Genomic DNA, 13,937 nt, shown 5'->3' on the forward strand with positions numbered 1-13,937 from the left:
GCAGTATAGTATTTTAATTAGCAGGAAATGGACCTTTTGATCATTATAACAATTTGCCTGATAATGCAGATGTGCTGTTTAGAAACTTGCAAAATAAAATTTTGAAAACAAGAAAAAGTGTGTTCCATCGATGGGAAGGTGTCCCTCATTGTCAGCAAGTGGTGAGTTTCAGCTCAGCAGCACACCATATCAAGCCACCTGCCAGGAAGCATGCCTGAGAGCATTTTTTAAAATATTCATTCACGAGACATGGACGTCACTGGAAATGCCAGCATTTATTGCCCATCCCTAATTACCCTTGAGAAGGTGGTGGAGAGATGACATTTCAGATGTCAGTTAAGAGTCAACCACCTTGTTGTGGGTGTGGAGTCACATATAGGCCAGACTGGATAAGGACGGAAGATTTCCTTCCCTGAAACGAATTAGTGAACCAGATGGTTTCTTTAGGGCAATCCAGTAGTTTCATGATCATTATTACTGAACCAAAGGAGTTGAAATTCCCACTGTTTTTGAGATGGTGTCACTAGCTGAGTGCTGATTTTAACACCAGGCGGTAGGTGCCACCTCAAAATTCAGTTTTACCATCCAAAGATGAGAGAGCAGCGCTAAAAGTGGCATTGCGCTCTCATCCTTGGGCACCAACGGAGCACCATCACAGGAGGCCTACCAAATTTCCCGACAGTAGGCTGCCGGCATGTGAGTTTAAAAAATGGGGGAAAAAAGTTTGAGGCGCTTTCCCTCACCCACACTTCCCCACTGATCCCATTAATACCTAAATGCAAAAAAAAAAATAAACATAAACACTTACCTTGGTCCCTGGACGCTATCGCTCCGGGATCCCCAAGGGGCGTTACATGCTCGATGATGTTACCACGTGGTGGCGGCTGAGCGTGTAGCGGTACGTCTTGCCCCTGTCCCCACCGCCCAACTAAATTTCCAGTCAGCCCAGGAACCCGGTCGCCACCAACGGTAAGGATTAAGTCGGCCGTTAGCTGCCCCTCTCCAGTGGTGTTAAAAGAACAAATGTCAACCCCTAACTTTTTTTATTCCAGATATAGTTAATTAACTGAATTTAAATTCCACAGCTGTCATGGTGGGATTTGAACTCACGTCCCTGGATCATTAATCAGGCCTCTGGATTACGAGTCCAGTAATATAACAACTATGCTACTATATCCATATAACATGCTGGGTAATGTAGTTCCTGGTCAGAACCTGGGAGATGAGGAACCAGTTCCATAATGTGAACAAGACCACTAAACGGAAAGATACCCTCAGTCACAGGGCCTGTGAAAAATACCACTGAGGAGCCACAGAAATATACAGTTCTAACAAACCCAGAGAATGCTGTGGCAGAACCTTTTGGTCTCAAGAATCTTTAAAAAGTGACTGAGATCCAAACGGGCTTATCTGCCAGTGAATCCAATAGGTGCCTCCCCTTGTATACCATGCATATGGCTACGACATTAAGTCTGATCTGAAGCTTAGATGACAATAATGGTTGAAAAACTCTATTATCTGTTAACGTGTGCTTAGAGTGCTATATCATGACTTCCAGTATGCATGCAATAACAATAATTCTGAGTGTCATACTACCTCTGTGGCCTCCTAACAATATCTACCTTTTCTCTCTTCCCAAAAGAGCTTTAACATCCAGACTACAAACACTATTGTCCCACAGAATACACCTTCACTGGTCGAGGATGCACTGGAGAGACCAAACAGAGGTTGCAGATTCCCGAGAGCTGAGGTTCAAGCAGAAGCACGGACATGTACAAAGGTAAGTGGAGGTGTCTTGAAATTGAAAACCAACAAGATACTGAAAAATGTGGTCACTATGCACACTATGATAGACGAGAGGCTGGAATGGATGGAACGATCTGTATCAGTGATGAATACTCCCATCTCTGACATGCATAATGTGCTGCAGTAATGATTGGCTGCAGTGGAGACAGCAGTTAAGAGGTGCCAACCAGCACGATCCTACAATGAAAACCTCTCTGACCAGCCACTAAGTAACATGAAGACATCAACTGAAAATGCATAGATTCAAATGAAAAGCTCCATTCACAGCGAACTGTCTTGTTATGTGCAGCATGACTTTTTCCAGATATTAGTAAGCCATCAGCAGAATTACCAATATTCAGAAATTTGTCTATTATGTGTCGTGCAGCTGTTTCAGGGAGTGGGTGGGGGGGGGGGGGGGAGGTGAGGGGGGAGTGGGAGCGGGGTGCCTCGGCTTCGTCAGACAACGTTCCTGGATCTGACTTGGTTTGAAATAGCTTTACGTCAATACAAAATATGTAGTGTAACTGATCCGTGAATTAGAAGTGCAACGTTCAAAATCCTGTGCACGATGAACTGGCAAATAAGTAACAGATTTTGCAGCTGAGCATAAACAAGGGTTAGGATTGTGCTAGTATAGGCAATAATGGAGCTGACTGAATTCAAGTTGAGATCAATGCTTTTGACTGCCGCGTTATCAGTAATCTCTGCAGTTTATGCAACAGCAATCTTTACCAGAAATAAAACACTGATTTATAATCATTTAAGTTCTTTTTTGTCTGAGGAAGTTCTTTGATTACGGTGCAAGGTAATACACAAAGGATTGTTTTCTCAAACTTATGGGCCTAGAAATTGGATCGTGGCCGAATTGGAATGAGATTCTGGTGCAATACACACTGCACATGCCGAATGAGACTGGTGGTAGGACCAAGGCAAATTGGTTTGCAGGCCTCATTAGGATAGTACCGGCGAGTTGTGGGTGGCAGATGCAGCCCCAGAGGCAGCTCTCTGCCTGCGGCAGCGGGGGGGGGGAGGTGGGGGGCAGTAAGATCGCCCAGCTCGAATGCCAGCAAAGGCCCTTAGGACAGTATGGGAGTGTAGGCTTCAGGAGGGGGCAAACAGTGGCCGGTAACGGACCCTGGTGTTAATGTGGAGCTACAATGAGGTAAGTATAAAAACTTGAAACTTACTTTTTAGGTGGCAGCTTTCAGCAGTCCCTTCAAGGCCTGCTGGTTTGGATGTTGTGCGCCTGAAGAAACTGACTGCAGGAGGCAGTGATCAATTGCAAACCAATTTCACAATGCGGGGGGCTGAAACAGGTGTTAGGCCTCTGATTTGTATATGCAATGGGCCTAATGCCAGTTTCAGGCATACGCCCAGGACGCCTACTGAGCCGTCCGATCCAGTATGGTAATGCCTGACTTCTGGCGTGGACTGAGCGCACACACAATGCCCACCATATTGGACTCTCAGGCACCCTTTAATGCCCGTAAATTGCAATTGAGATTCTAGGTCATCGAAACTTATTGTAAAATTATTCTGAGCTCACTGTAATTGGCTGTCATGATTGAAGATGAATGAGTTTTATTACAAAGCTATGAGTTTTGATAGACTGAATAGCCTTTCTGATCCCTGACTTCTCTTGAATTCCACTCATTTGTTCAGATGTGGTAACAATAATTTTACATAAGTTACATACATAAGTTATATCCAATAGAAATGCATCATGGAAATTCTGTCACCCATGAATGACCTGTAAATCATGAATGCTGCAGGAGTGAGTTATGATGGGTTTACACGCATGACAGAATGTCCATACCGTGCTGCCAGTGGTGTGATGTTTTATTTATCACATAGATTTGCTTTTAAATATCTTTTGGAATGAGTTTTACAGGGCGTTAAGTGATAATTAACTCCAGTAAGTTTGAATTTTTATTTTCACTACAGTTAATTATCACATTCCTGAATTATGGTATTGTCACTCATACCTACAAAATTCCCATTAACCACCGTTCCACAGAATTAAAAAAAAAATTCTGACCAGAATTCTAGCTATTTTACTATTTCTATGCAAAATAAGAATCCACAATAAGACACTTGGGGGCAGAAATTCAGCTGCTTTGCGCTTCCCGTTAGCGCCTGCGGGGACGATAATGGGGCGCTAAGGGGTTACCGACCAGGCGCGGTGAGTTCACCGACGCCCTCAAACTGCCCTGGTGGTTTTGCGCTGGTGCTAACACTTACCACCTCGCTCTCTCGCGTTCCGTAGATCGTGGTGTCGTGGAGCTCAGCGGCCTGTTTGCGCCCCTGATGTGATATTTGCTTCCGCCCCCTGCAGCATTGCCGGGCATCAACAACAGCAGCTGCAGGAGGCATTGTCACCTCGGTTGGCTGCTTGGGGAGCAATATTTAAAGGCAGCGGTGGTCAGGTAGTGCAAAATGTATTACTCTCCCCAGTCTTGTGCCTTCTGATTGATTTTGACCCCGTAATTCCTCAGCCCTCCACTCTCTTAGAGTGCTTGGACAGTTATGCATGTAGCGCAGGTCCCGTGGCCACACAGAGAGAGCAGGAAGATTCATTCAACCCATCATTGGCCTTTCCCTTTAAGGAGGTAAGGAGCCTTTAAAGACGACATCGCTGCACTGAACATTGCTCAGCGCTCTGCCACTACCGCCGCTCTCATTCACTTTAGCGGTCTAAGGGAAGTGGAAGTGCTTGATTTAGTGCTTCACTTCCCTCTTGGAGCACTAAAGCTGAAGTTCTTGGGAGGAGCAAATCGTTTTCGCCTGGCAATACCTTTGCATTCCTTCTAAAGTTATCGGCCCAAATGGGGTATTACGCAATTTCTAGTCTTTGCAGTTTATGCATACAATAAGCATTCCACCATTCTATTAGACCATGGCTGATCTATACCTCAGTTCCATTTAACCACCTTTGATGCCCTTATCTAGCAACAATCTATCGATCTCAGTCTTGAACATTTCAATTTGACCCAGCCTCTCGAAGAAGAGTTCCAGATTTCCACTACCCTTTGTGTGAAAAATGCTTTCTGATTTCACTTCAAATGACTTAGTCCTAATTTTAAGATTATGCCTCCTTGTTCTGGATTCTCCCACCAGAAGAAATAGTTCCTGTATCTACCCTTTAAAACCTCTTTCTTATTTTAAACACCTCCATTAGATCATCTGTCAATCTTCTAAATTTAAGGGACAACAAACCATAGTAATGCACGTCCTCATGATTTTGCCCTTTAAACCACTGTATCATTCTGCTGAATCTGTGCTGGATCCTCTCCAAGGCCAATATATCTTTCCGAAGGTTTGGAGCCGGAAACTGAACACAGTACTCCGGATGGGGTATGTCCAAGGCTCTATACAACTGAAGCATCATTTCCTCACTATTATAATCCAACCCCATTTAGATAATGGGCAACATTCTATTGGTCTTTTTTTATTACTTTTTGTATCGGTGCACTAACTTTTAGTGATTTCTGTGCACAGACACCTAAATCCTTCTGCTCCAACACAGTTCCTAGTCTCCAGCCATTAGGAAAATTAGGTAGTATTTTAACTTGTGATCTTTTAATTGAGCTGTTTCTGTTCTGCGTAACTTATTTTGTCAAGTTGAAAAGAAAACCTTGTTTTAAAGAAGCCATAAATATGCAATAGACCAATACACTATCTAATTGATTATAAATCTCCAGAGGATAACCTCTCGGGCTAGAAATTCAGCTTTTGGCAATATCGGGTTTTTTCCGTTATTTTACGGCAAAAATGCCTGTACATGTGTACCACTAAAAACGTCGCCATTTTTTAAGGGTGTAAAATTGGAAAAAAAAGGAGCTCGCCAGTAAAAATTGGCATTGCACGAGGATTGATGGTGGAAACTGCAGTCCTCGCGAACTTTAACTCGAGGCCTATCACCACCAAAAATACAAGCCCTGGGAGGGGAAAAAACGCAAAAAACAATTGCAAAAATCAAAAAATAAAACATCAGAAAACATTCACTATACACTTAAGGAATCGCTGAAAAAGAATTATAAAATAAAAATTTCAACTTACCTTTTTTTGTCAGTCTTCATACCTACCGCTATTTCTGGGGCTTCAAAGTAGGCTTTTTTCAGGCGCTTTTTTTTCACCCTGAGTACGGGTTCCCCGAACGGCCAATTTTAAACGGTGCGGTTTTTTTGGGGCATTGCACATGGTCGATCGCCTTTTTGGCGATGTTTCAAAACCGTCATTTGTTAACTTTGGCCAATTTAGGTAAGTACCTTTTAACAGCAAAAAAGGCAAAATATCACCAAAAAAATGTGCGCAAGGCTGGCCAATTTCTCCCCCCTAATGTTTACTCCTTGGCCCTAAATTTAAGAGAATGGCTCAGGGACAGGTGCCTGTGACAACAACAACTTGCATTTATATAGCGCCTTTCATGTCGTAAAACGTTCCAACGTGCTTCACAGGTGCGTAATAAAGCAAAATTTGACACCGAGCCACGTAAAGAGATATTGGGACAGATGACCAAAAGCTTGATCAAAGAGGTAAGTTTTAAGGAGCGACTTAAAGTGGAGAGTGATGTAGAGAGATGGAGAGGTTTAGGGAGGGAATTTTAGGGAGGGAATTCCAGAGCTTAGGGCCTAAGCAGCTGAAGGCACGGAAATCGGGGATGCGCAAGAGATCAGAATTGGAGGAGCGCAGAGATCTCGGGGGGGTTGTAGGGCTGGAGGAGGTTACAGAGATAGTGAGGTGTGAGGTCATGGAGGGATTTGAAAACAAGGATGAGATTTTTTTTAAATCGAGGCATTGCCAGACCAAGAGCCAATATAGGTCAGCGAGCGCAGAGGTGATGGGTGAATAAGAGTTAGTGAGAGTTAGGACACAGGCTTCAGAGTTTTGGATGAGCTCAAGTTTACGGAAGGTGGTAGGCAATGTTCCCCATAATATTTTGGGGGGTGCGCGGTCCTCTTAATGGACTGCGTGGCCCATTCAAAGCTTCGCGCATGTGTGAAACTTCACATTTGAAAAGTCAGTCCCAAGGCTACGCTGGACTGGCCGACAGCTGTGTGGCCACACAGCTTAGAGAGAACGGTGGTAGGTGGAAGGCCGGCCAGGAGAGCATTCAAACGTAGAGCAGTGCTGGCAGCTCAGGGGCAACTATGGAGAATTTAGCAACAGGAGTCCTTCCCCTATCTTGAACAGTCGACTGGAACATGAAAAGTTTGGCCTGTAGCTGAGGAGCACAATATCCTGCAATGCAGCAGCTCTTAAAGGAATGCAGTTTACCTTTGAAGGGAAAGTTATGATAGTGGCACAAGAGTCATTAATTGTTCATAGTGCTATATATGGGAAATACATGTCCTTTACATTGCAGTGATACTGCATGAGGTGAATTAAAGGATGTTGGCCCTAATTGCAACTGATGGCTACCTTCCAATAAAAACACAAGTGCCAGCTGAATGGAGGGAGGTTGTCATTGAGTCAGTGCAGTCAGCCAGCTCCCTCATATTAGGCTGCAAATGAGCAAACTCTTACTGGCATCAGGAGCAAGATGCAGATTAGTATGCTCAATACTTCTGCAAACATTTCATTTAGGATCCATCAACCATTGTACCAATCTAAGTTGGGAGCTGCTGGAGCTTCAGGAAGGTGCCATTTCAAGCATTTCACAAAATGATTGCCCTTTTGCACACCATCTTTCATTGTGGCTAAGCTACATGGCACACTCTTCTTCAAGATGGTGGCAGCCGAAGAACAGCAAATGGAGGACTACTCAGCAAAATCGTCTAATGCATGGAGCAAAATGCAGCAAAATATGTTTGAAAACACTTTTTTTTTTACCTTTATCAAAAACTACCATCTCTCTTTAAGAATTCTTTTTGAGCAGGCCAGACTCCAGCGTTCCTTTTCCACCCAGTTTTTAAGGTCTTAGTTTGGTTTGGGACAAAGCCTTGTCTAAAATTCAGTGTGAGATATATAGCATATTTTTTTATATTTAAATGAGACCAGTAGATTTAAATAGCTTCCTCCCATCTGCCAAAGTCGTATATCACATAATGCGGTACACATCAAATCAGGGGTGCAAGGTCATATGTCGAGTTTTCCAATTCCTGCTCGCTGTCTGCAAAACCCTGTGTCACCAGTGTCTAAAGTTGTGATATAAAGTTTCCGAGACAGTAAACCATCTAACCCGATATTTGCTTCTGTGCATTAGTTTTAATGAATCAATAAAGATTTTCACAGAAAATGTACTCACAAATAAGCTGAGTCTAAAACACAGAGGGAACTATCAGGTAAGTTTGTTTTTGTGTCGATCTTGACAGACTGGTGAAACGGGCAGACACGTGGCAGATAAAATTTAACACAGAGAAGTGTGAAATGATTTATTTCAGTAGGAAGAATGACTGAGGCAAAATAAACAAAATGGTACAATTTTAAATGGGATGCAGGAACAGAGAGACTCGGGGTGTATGTACACAAGTCTTTGAAGGTAGTAAGAGAAGTTGAGAACGCTGTTAAAAAGGCATACGGGATACTTGGTTGCATAAATAGAGGCATAGGGTACAAAAAGCAAGGAATTTATGCTAAGTCTATATAAAACATTAGTTCGGCCCCAGATAGAGTACTGCATCCAATTCTGGGTGCTACACTTTAGGAAGGATGTCATAGAAACATAGAAACATAGAAAATAGGTGCAGAAGTAGGCCATTCGGCCCTTCGAGCCTGCACCACCATTCAATAAGATCATGGCTGATCATTCCCTCAGTACATCTTTCCTGCTTTCTCTCCATACCCCTTGATCCCTTTAGCCGTAAGGGTCATATCTAACTCCCTCTTGAATATATCCAATGAACTGGCATCAACAACTCTTTGTGGTAGAGAATTCCACAGGTTAACAACTCTCTGAGTGAAGAAGTTTCTCCTCATCTCAGTCCGAAATGGCCTACCCCTTATCCTAAGACTGTGTCCCCTGGTTCTGGACTTCCCCATCATCGGGAACATTCTTCCCGCGTCTAACCTGTCCAGTCCCGTCAGAATCTTGTAAGTTTCTATGAGATTCCCTCTCATCCTTCTAAACTCCAGTGTATAAAGGCCCAGTTGATCCAGTCTCTCCTCATATGTCAGTCCCGCCATCCCGGGAATCAGTCTGGTGAACCTTCGCTGCACTCCCTCAATAGCAAGAACGTCCTTCCTCAGATTAGGAGATCAAAACTGAACACAATATTCCAGGTTTGGCCTCACCAAGGCCCTGTACAACTACAGTAAGACCTCCCTGCTCCTATACTCAAATCCCCTAGCTAAAGGCCAACATACCATTTGCCTTCTTCACCGCCTGCTGTACCTGCATGCCAACTTTCAATGACTGATGTACCATGACACCCGGGTCTCGTTGCACCTCCCCTTTCCTAATCTGCCGCCATTCAGATAATATTCTGCCTTCATGTTTTCGCCCCCAAAGTGGATAACCTCACATTTATCCACATTATACTGCATCCGCCATGCATTTGCCCACTCACGTAACCTGTCCAAGTCACCCTGCAGCCTCTTAGCGTCCTCCTCACAGCTCACACCGCCACCCAATTTAGTGTCATCTGCAAACTTGGAGATATTACACTCACAATTCCATCATCTAAATCATTAAATCAAGGCATTAGAAACGGAAGCGAAGGAGATTTACTAGAATGGTAACAGCGTTGAAATACTTCAGTGATGTGGAATGACAAAATAAACTAGCTTTTTTCTCATTAGAGTAGAAAAGGTTAAGGGGAGATTTGATAGAGGTGTTCAAAATCATGAAGGATTTTGATGGAGTAAATAACGATAAACCCGTTTCCAGTGGCAGAAGCTCGGTAACCAGAGGACACAGATTGAAGGTAATTTTTTTTTAAATTCATTCACGGGATGTGGGTGTCACTGGCAAGGCCGGCATTTATTGCCCATCCCTAATTGCCCTCGAGAAGATGGTAGTGAGCCGCCTTCTTTGAACCGCTGCAGTCGTTGAGGTAAAGGTACTCCCACAGTGCGATATATTTCCAAGTCAGGATGGTGCGTGACTTGGAGGGGAACTTGGAGGTGGTGGTGTTCCCATGCGTTTGCTGTCCTTGTCCTTCTAGGTGGTAGAGATCGCGGATTGGGAAGGTGCTGTCGAAGAAGCCTTGGCAAGTTGCTGCAATGCATCTTGTAGTTGGTACACACTGCAGCAAAAGAACCAGAGGCGATGTGAGGAAAAAATAATTTACACAGCAATCTGTTATGGTCTGGATTGCACTGCCTGAAAGGTTGCTGGAAGCAGATTCAATAATATCTTTCAAAAGGGAATTAGATAAATACTTGAAGGGGGAAAAATTTCTGGGTTACTGGGAGAGAGCACTGGTATGGGACTAATTGGATTGCTCTTTCAAATAACCAACACAGGCACGATGGGCTGAATGGCCTCCTTCTGTGCTGTATCATTCTATGATACAAGATGTATTTATCTGTAGCATAAATGAGAAAATCTACCATCAAACTCCAAAGCTAGCTTAAACTTATCTTGACATGTTAAACCTTTGGGAGTAACTGGCATCTATTGTGCAAACAGTTTCTCACAAATTACTTTAGAAGCCCTATACAAAACAATTTCTTACAAGCCAGTTTCCCTATACATTTTGCATTGACATAGAGCAGTTTTGCATCACCCCAAACTGTGTAGTATGAATGAGGTGTGAAGGCACCTGAATTTAATTTAGGTATGGGGTGTGCTGTCACAACCACTTTAACTGCAGCTGTTGTGAAGTGAAATTTTAAAGCCAGCCATTCCAGTGACTCTTTGCGAACATTAGCATCTAACATATATTTGAGTGCTATTAACTGGGGCTCTGCATTGCCTGTTTGTGCATATGTGCAGATCTTGACATTCCCTGGCCAGAGTGCTATGTGGAGGTGGCAGTGTAACTCAAGTAATAACATTGTTTTATACAGCCACTTTTAACAGATGCCTGGGAGTATGCTATATGGAGGATACTGAGTGGGTGGCAAATGGATTACAAGGCAGTAATCCTGTTGCGTTATTCAGAATTAACCACAAAAGAAATTTGTTTGTCATTTGAACCCTGAGACTGAATTACTGCCTGTAATCCTTTGCCATCCATCAATATTTTTCATATCATGTGAATTTTTCTTTAACCTCTGTTAGCGTCATCACTTCTTAAGTGCATCTGCCTCTGGGTGAAGCCTCAAACAGACACAACAAGCTGATGATGCAAAATGATGCAATCTTTCATAGACCATCAGGCTGGTGACCCAAATTGACACCGGATCTCACAGACGATCATATTTTTCAAATGATGAATTGCAAAGGAATTCACCACCTTTCATGTAATTTGAGGCTGCAACACACTCGCAGGGATCAAATGTTTTCATAAACAGTGAGGGAAGCTTGAGTAGTTTCTGAACATCGTCCCCAAGAGTGCACTGATCAAAAGAAAAAATGGTGCTGGAAATGTGAAATAAAAACAGAAATGCTGGGAACACAAAGCAGGTTAGTCAGCATCTGATAGGGAAAGAGAGGCTAACATTTCAGAAGTGATGGTTATTGGATTGCTTATTGGACTGGCCAGAACAAAGGGGAAAGAAGAACTATAAGTGAAAGTTGAAGTACAGATTTAATAGCTACTTTCACAAAAGCCTGTAAATGGTATGTGCTGTACCCTTTTGGACAAGACTGTCCAGACTTTTTGTTTTCATGACCCACACAGGTATGTAGCATGAAGACTTGGGGCCACATATTAAGTTTAAATTCATGTTCCTATTAATTTGCATCCACCTCAAGTTGCCAATACTAACAGATCTAAGTATTCTGATTTAGGATTTAGCCACCAACGAGGCAACTGTGCTAAAAGCTATTGTGTTCCGAACACAGATGAGGCTGCACACAGGGAGGTTAAAGTAACAGTGACCTCAGTCTTTAATAAGACACGACAGAGTGAGGAACGGGTCTTAGGGGCCAGCTTATATACAGTGCTCCCAAGGGATGCTGGGATCCCTTGGGACTTCAGGGGATGAGCTCCCTGGTGGCAGAACATAGGAGTGCATGCTTTACAGATACACAACATCACTCCCCCCTCAAAGTCAAAGTGAAAACTATTTACAAGGTGAGGCGGTCAGGAGCCTTTCTTTCCCTGGTGGACCGCCTTGGCACAAATGTCTGTTGGCTGTGCCCTTGCTGGTCTGGCGTGTTGTTGGCCCTGCAGGGCTATATGTGAGCCAGGCCTTGCTGGGCTGTTGGGCGTGATGGGTTCGATTTCCTGGTCCGGCATGGTGTCGTTGATCCTTTGGGTGTGTGTTGTTGGCTCGAAAAAGGCGGTGTCTGCTGTGGGTTGTTCAGGGCAGTCTGTGAACCGCAGCCTCATTTGGTCCAGGTGCTTTGTGCAAATTTGTCCATTGTCTAGTTTGACTACAAACACCCTATTCCCTTCTTTAGCTATCACCGTGCCCGCGATCCACTTGGGACCATGTCCATAGTTTAGCACATATACAGGGTCATTCAGATCAATTTCCCGTGACACAGTGGCGCGACCATCGTTTACATTTTGTTGCTGCTGCCTGCTCTCCATCTGATCATGTAGGTTGGGGTGAACCAGTGAGAGTCTGGATTTAAGTGTCCTTTTCATGAGTAGCTCAGCCGGTGGCACCCCTGTGAGCGAGTGGGGTCTTGTGCGATAGCTGAGTAGTATTTGGGACAGGCGAATTTGGAGTGAGCCTTCTGTGACTCATTTAAGGCTCTGTTTGATGGTTTGTACTGCTCACTCTGCCTGTCCATTGGAGGCTGGTTTAAACGGGACCGAGATGACATGTTTGATCCCATTGCGGGTCATGAATTCTTTAAATTCGGCACTGGTGAAACATGGTCCGTTGTCACTGACCAGTATGTCAGGCAGGCCGTGGGTAGCAAACATGGCCCTCAGGCTTTCAATGGTGGCGGTGCTTCCCGACATTATTTCACATTCAATCCATTTTGAAAAAGCATCCACCACCACCAGGAACATTTTACCGAGAAACGGGCCCGCATAGTCGACATGGATCCTCGACCATGGTCTGGAGGGCCAGGACCACAAACTTAGTGGTGCCTCTCTGGGTGCGTTGCTCAACTGAGCACATACGCTGCATTGCCGTACATAGGACTCGAAGTCAGAGTCGATACCGGGCCATCACATGTGGGATCTGGCTATCGCTTTCATCATTACTATACCCGGGTGTGTGCTGTGGAGATCCGAGAGGAACGTCTCCCTGCCCCTTTTTGGTAGCACTACGCGGTTACCCCACAACAGGCAGTCTGACTGAATGGACAGCTCGTCCTTTCGCCGCTGGAATGGCTTGATTGGCGCTTGCATTTCAACGGGGATGCTGGCTCTGCTCCCATGCAGTACACAGTTTTTTACTATGGACAGCAGATGATCTTGGCTGGTCCAAGTCCTAATCTGGCGGGCCGTGACAGGTGATTTATCAGTTTCAAATGCTTCCATGACCATCAACAAGTCTGCGGACTGTGCCACCATCAATAAGTTTGCAGGCTGCGCCATTTCCACCCACGTGGTGGGCAATGGTAGCCGACTGAGAGCATCCGCTCAGTTCTCGGTGCCTGGCCTGTGGCGGATGGTATAGTTATACGCTGATAGCGCGAGTGCTCACCTTTGTATGCGGGCAGTGGCATTAGTATTTATCCCCTTGTTTTCAGCGAACAGGGATATGAGGGGCTTGTGATTGGTTTCCAGCTCAAATTTGAGGCCAAACAGTTACTGATGCATTTTCTTTACCCTGAACACACACGCTAATGCCTCTTTCTCAATCATGCTGTAGGCCCTCTCGGCCTTAGACAAGCTCCTGGAAGCATTGGCAACAGGTTGCAACTTCCCCGCAACGTTAGCTTGTTGTAATACACACCCGACTTTGTACGACGACGCGTCACATGCTAGCACAAATCTTTTACATGGGTTATACAATACAAGCAGCTTATTGGAGCATAAAATGTTTCTGGCTTTCTCAAAAGCAATTAATTGTTTTTTTCCCCCATACCCAGTTCTCACCTTTGCGCAATAACACATGTAGGGGCTCTAAAAGGGTGCTTAACCCCAGTAGGAAGTTACCAAACGCAGCTCCGTGACGTTCTGTGGCCTGGG

Source organism: Pristiophorus japonicus, chromosome 7, assembly GCF_044704955.1.
Source record: "Pristiophorus japonicus isolate sPriJap1 chromosome 7, sPriJap1.hap1, whole genome shotgun sequence".
Classification (NCBI taxonomy): Eukaryota; Metazoa; Chordata; class Chondrichthyes; family Pristiophoridae; genus Pristiophorus; species Pristiophorus japonicus.